This window comes from Alosa alosa, chromosome 21 (assembly GCF_017589495.1).
Source record: "Alosa alosa isolate M-15738 ecotype Scorff River chromosome 21, AALO_Geno_1.1, whole genome shotgun sequence".
In the NCBI taxonomy this organism is placed as follows: Eukaryota; Metazoa; Chordata; class Actinopteri; order Clupeiformes; family Clupeidae; genus Alosa; species Alosa alosa.
Window position 1 is genome coordinate 6002803 of NC_063209.1, and position 6202 is coordinate 6009004.

General features: G+C 41.5%; 1 long non-coding RNA gene across 1 annotated transcript; it reads right to left on the minus strand.

Moving 5' to 3' along the window:
- Positions 1-2781: 2781 nt before the first annotated feature.
- LOC125286765 lies at positions 2782-3869 on the minus strand. Its single transcript, XR_007192239.1, has 3 exons — positions 3685-3869; positions 3453-3594; positions 2782-3282 (listed from the first exon to the last, which is right to left on the minus strand). It is a non-coding gene; the product is annotated as an uncharacterized LOC125286765 (long non-coding RNA).
- Positions 3870-6202: the final 2333 nt, after the last annotated feature.

Sequence of the window (6202 nt, forward strand, 5' to 3'; positions counted from 1 at the left end):
CTGTCATTCTCTTTAACAGCAAGCAGTGCGAATTCAAAAAGCGCATCGGTATTTTGATAGTCAGCGGCGCAGTTGAAAGAATCAGCTTGCACCCGAGACCGTATGGAACAGGTATTCCACTAAACCATGCTTTACTAAAACCAAGCAGAGTATAACCTATAAACGCATCTGCACTCGTGTATTATTTGAACTCATTGGCAAAGTGAAACTTACTTCTCCGTGGTATCATAGTCAACGACAAAACAGTTATACACAGTTGATTACTTTCACTATTGACTGACAATAGGTTACCATTGACAAAATAGCCTGAAAAAGGCAACACTTACCCCAATAGTGTTTAAATGACTAAATAAGAAACCTAAGGACATTTATCCTGCAGAGGAGTTGCTTACATCTCGTGACAGTGCGTCTTCAGCTGTGCTCCATATGTGCCCCTCACCTATTCACTTTTAATCGTCATTAACAATTTGCAAATGATGGTGAATAACTACTCATTGTGAGACGTATTTCCTGATATCTTCATTATAATTATGTTCCCCATTGTAATCGTGTAATTTATAATGTTTTTATGGATGTGCGCTGGTGCACGTTCCTGTGGACGAGAAAAGCAGGGTGTAGTTGTGCACCCGCCCATCACTGTTGATAATGCACTCTTAAAATAACATATAAACAACTCGCCATGGATTTCTGACCAGGTATTTCTTGGTCAGTGGCGTAATGCGTTTTAGGTAGTGTAAGATAGCAATTTTTAGATAATGCGCTAGACCCGTCCTTAGGTCGTTAATTGCCACACCCCTTGGTGCGTTGCTCAATAAAAGAGACGGGCATGATGAAAAACTATATAATAGAAATACGTGTTGCATCGTGATGATTAAACGCTTTGCGCTGTGCTGTTGACTGTCATGATAGGGCCCATAGCCATTCTAACCTCTTGGCAGCCATTTTGAAAAGTCAGTATATATACTCTTTTGATCCCGTGAGGGAAATTTGGTCTCTGCATTTATCCCAATGCGTGAATTAGTGAAACACACATAGTACAGTGTGTACACACAGTGAGGTGAAGCACACACTAATCTCGGTGCAGTGAGCTGCCTGCATCAACAGCGGCGCTCGGGAGCAGTGAGCGGTTAGGTGCCTTGCTCAAGGGCACTTCAGCCGTGCCTACTGGTCGGGGTTTGAACCGGCAACCCTCCGGTTACAGGTCCGAAGTGCTAACCAGTAGGCCACGGCGGCCCCCAAATGACCCATTTCTCAAGATCAGATTTTACTAGATTTTTAGTATGTTATTTAGCATGTCTAACAGTACCAGAATCAATAAAAAAACCCTTTTGTATCAATTTTTTCGATGTTGAACCCTATATTGACCCGCCTAAAGTTACTCAACTTGCACTGGATCATCTTCCTGAATCTCAATATTATCACAAGTGTGGGCAAATTTCTAAGTCAGCACCAGTCAGAGGCTACATTCATTGTTTTGCACTTTTATGATGTCATCACATCCCCAAAAGTATTGGTTTCAGCGAAAATATTTGTCAATATTTTAAACTACAAAAATACATACCTATAAAGTATTTTGATACAAAATACGAAGTCATTTTATTCAACCTAGTCAAATACAAATGATGAATATACAATATATTTTGTATTTGAAATATGGAATACATGTACAATAAATACTGCTCATCCCTGTAGGCATCACTTGTTCTGAGATACCATGTTTGGTTCAGGAGCTATAATGAAGAATATAGGCATAATTCAGTTATAATGGAACATTTAATAGTTGCCACTGCGATCATTAGGGTTTTTTGATAACGGTTTCATATCTGAAAATGTTCAGGGCTCCAAACTGTACAAGTTCACCAAGTTTCATGCTTATATGAAAGAATTTGACCTAATTTTCACATATCCCCTGTACTATGAAAGTTCAATAAAACTGCCACAGGTGCAGCTTTTCGCCATTGACCTATGCACAAATAATTCCAATTTTGACAATGTTCCACCACTTGGATTTTCATGGACTTTTGGTATGTGATATGGGAAGGTTTCATGAACTGAATACAACAAAAATAATTTCTGTTGCAATTAGTTTTGGGTTGGGTGATCTTTTCTCAGATTGCCTGGACTATAATGCGCTATAACAGACCTATCACAGATCAGTGCCAGTGCTTTTGAATTCACTGGCAGAGCTGCAGAGACCTGCAGTTATGCTAGCTACTGTGGCACGCTAGGCTATAAGACCATCACTCACTTTGTGCTCAATGTTTTGTCCAGACAATTTCTTCTAACAGCCTACCGGCACTTTCTTGAGTGGGTCCTACAAGGAGAGAGATTGGGCAGAGGTCGTCATGTCGTGTTACCTGCTTGTGTCGTGCTGGCTATCCGCCAGAAATACCCAGCTCCAGATGGCCAGTATTGCGGGCACCAAGAAGCGGAGGACGCTCGAGGAGCTATAGTTTCATTGTTTGTATATTGTCATTCAACAGTTGTATTGTTTGTATATTATAGTTATTTAATTAAATGCTTAAAATGTACGTTGTTGTAGTTCTTTCTTAGTAGTGTTGCTCCAAGTGTATTCGAGTTATTGAACGACCAACATTTCAAAACTGGAACTACCTAGCTACTGTTGCCTCAGATGACAACAGAATGGTGGTCATACCTATAATTTCTATAAATTATGAAGTATTACAAGTATACATTGCATTATAAGCTTGTTGCATATCAATTACCTCCTTCCAAGTTTATGATGCTAAACTTTGTTGAAGGCAGACAGGAGAGCACGAGTGACATTTTGTTTTTAAATCACAAAGAAAGAATTGTGTCATGAACATCAAAACACACAAACAAAATTATCCACACTTTAGAGGTATTGACCCTGTGATTGAGTATGTATAGTAAGGTGCTCAATGGCAGTGCAAACAGGTAAGGTAGTGCAAGGATAAGGTCAAAAGACCATATAAGACAAAGACATAAGACATGGTAATATTACAAAATATTTGTGAGGAATGGGTTAATGTAGAGCTGACGTCTCAGAAGCGGCTCTTGAATGATGATGTTGCAGCTTTATTTGACGCTTTGGGACAGGGGCAATGTTAGGTGGAAAAGGAGGTTGTGGTTGGGTGAGTGAAGCGGTTGAGTCTTTGAATGTTATGTTTGGGTTGCGTCTGTTTTCTATGACCTTCTCAATTAGTGTCTGGATGAACTTGGTGGTGTGTGGCTTATAGATTTTCTTGACTATCCATTGCTTTGACTTTTTGCAGAAGACCTGCTTGACGTGTGGTTCTCCTATAAATGACGAGGATTATAATGATTACACAGATGCCTGAATAAAGATTTGACTCGTAGATGTCTCTCCACAGGAATAGAATGAACTTTTCAGCAAAGTATGCATTTTGAGTTAGCTGTGAACATGCTACTTATGGTTATTTTAGTATTTAGAGTACATGAAAACACACCTGTTGCCGTGGTGGCTTGTTCTCGTGCCACAATGTTCTCATTATGTTCCATGATGGCGAGGTAGGCCCTCTCCCTCGTAGGAGAAGGCCTGGCATTTAGGGAGGTACTTCAGGAGAGCTCTGTGAAAGATCTCCAGTGGCCCTGTGTGAAAAGGAGAATATATAGTAATAATTAAACATGTTCAATTGGATATGTTCAAAACATGTGGGTATAAAGGGTGTCAGTTCTTACCAGTATGTTTGAAGAGGGCCATCTTCTGAAGATCTTTCAAAAGCCTTTTATCAAAGACGAGTGACGTCAGGTCCTGATATGCCTGATAGGCTACTTACAAACTGTTCTTGTAAGTTCAATAACGTTAAAAACATTTGAATAACGTCAGACTAACACAGTAAAACATGGTGGATTTACATCGCTAATAGCAAACTTATGCAGCTAACACACAATGGACACGATATTCATAACTGTCTAACGTTACATTGCTAACTGTGCTTCCTCTTTGCTGACGAGTGGAGTTAGCGAGGCAGCAAGCGACCAAAACATACAAGATATTTACTTTATAAACAGCCAAATCATATGAGATGTGCTGCTTTACAGCAAACGACTATATCAGTGTGTTCTCAGTCGAGAAGTAGAGTCGAGTCAGAAAACCTTACCTCCAGGCAAAATGCGTTTTAGCGCAGCTAGCACTGCTAGTTCCAGAAGTTCTGGCTGTTCGTCGACATCATCTGGCAAGGTAAATATCGACGGAATGCGGTTTTTTCAAGCGCTTGGTCACTTCACTCCTAAGGGGTTCTTCTGCCTTGAAATGTAGACTGCACACGTCAGATGTTTTAGTGCTTCAATGGCTGTGTACTCTCCGAACTTCGGGTTATTGATAGCCCGTAGCCACTTTTTGCACAACTCCAACTCTTTGGGTAATCTATGAAAATTTACTCCCGTGTATTTTCCTTGTGCTGGCTGAACATCCGGTAACATGCAAGTGCACACCATTTGAAACACAAACGAGGAGTAATTCACTAATGAGTTCGCATAAACTAAGTCTTCACTAGAAATTGTTTGAAATGATTTCCAGGTAGCGTAGAGTGGAGCTCAACGCTCGAGCCTTGGTTGACAGATTATGGGCGGAGTTGAACAATTGAGTTCGACAGTGGGAGTGGCCTGCTGAGCTGAGCATTGCAATGCACTATGGGGATTGTTGTCTGCAATCCACAAGCACTAAAAAGTCATTTTCTGCCTTTTCTCGGTCAAGAAGGCACCAAATTAGAAATTTATGCTACTATTCTACTACATATATGACCCACTTTCAATACATATTTATGTCTCCACTGGTGGAATGTCCCTTTAAAGAGCTTCCCAGAATAAACATTTGTTATATTTGAGTACAGATAGCATTTTATTTGTATTATTTCATCATTAATGTAAATGCTCTTATTACCTAGTTAGCCCAAAAAAGTCAAATGGTAGGTAAACTGTAAATATGTAAAATGCCAATCAACCTAGGACCATATTCAAAGTTCAAATAAGGCCATGCCATTTCTGTTCTGTTCCTGGAACAGTTGGTCCCTGATGCCTGCCAAATTTGGACCTACTTATATTTCTAGTTCATGAAGTGTAAATTCCGGTTCCGGCGCCGACAAGAGTGGCAGCCTACTCAGTAGCTCCGTGTCTTAGTGTTTTTTTTCTACGTCTTTTGTTTACTTTTTACTTCACAACTTTTTGGATTACACACTTTGAGAAGTGTTTTTATTCTATCCTATGGATACGGACATATTACAACGCTCCAGCAACAGCCAACTTGTGTACACAAGGAACCAGCTGATCAGAATTGTAATCAGAAGATTACAATTGTACTGTGATTCCAGTGGCACAAAGAACATTTTGTTTGATCGCACTACGACGGAATGCTGGCTGGCTCACTTATCTTCTACACAGGACACATTTCCACCTAGACAAGGGGAATAGTGCTGTGAGAATCATGTTCTTTGATTTCTCAAGTGCTTTTAACACCATCCAACCCCGTCCACACCCATTGGGAGACAAGCTCTTGCAGATGGGTGTGGACGCTCACCTGGTAACCTGGATTACAGATTACCTGACAGAGCGACCACAGTTCGTCAGACTGAAGAACTGTCTCTCTGACACTGTGATCAGCAGCACCGGAGCGCCACAGGGAACTGTGCTCTCTCCAGTCCTGTTCACCCTGTACACATCTGACTTCTGCTACAACACCGAGTCATGCCACATGCAGAAGTTTTCTGATGATACTGCAATTGTGGGGTGTATCAGGAACGGGCAGGAGGAGGAGTACAGGAGCCTGGTGGAGGACTTTGTGCAATGGTGCAAACTCAATAATCTTCAACTCAACACTTCAAAGACCAAGGAGATGGTGGTGGATTTCCGCAGGTCTAAGCCCACTCTGCTACCAGTCCACATTGATGTGGCCAATGTGGAGGTGGTTAGCACCTACAAGTATCTGGGTCTCCACCTGGACAGTAAACTGGACTGGTCAGCCAACACTGATGCACTCTACAAGAAAGGGCAGAGCAGGCTGTACTTCCTGAGGAGGCTGCGGTCCTTCAATGTGTGCAGCAAGCTCCTCAGGATGTTCTACCAGTCTGTTGTTGCCAGCGTCCTCTTCTATGCAGTAGTATGTTGGAGAGGAAGCACAAGGAAGAAGGATGCGGGGCGAATTGACAGGCTGGTAAGGAAAGCTGGCTCTGTAGTGGGAGCTGAACTGGAGTGCATCACT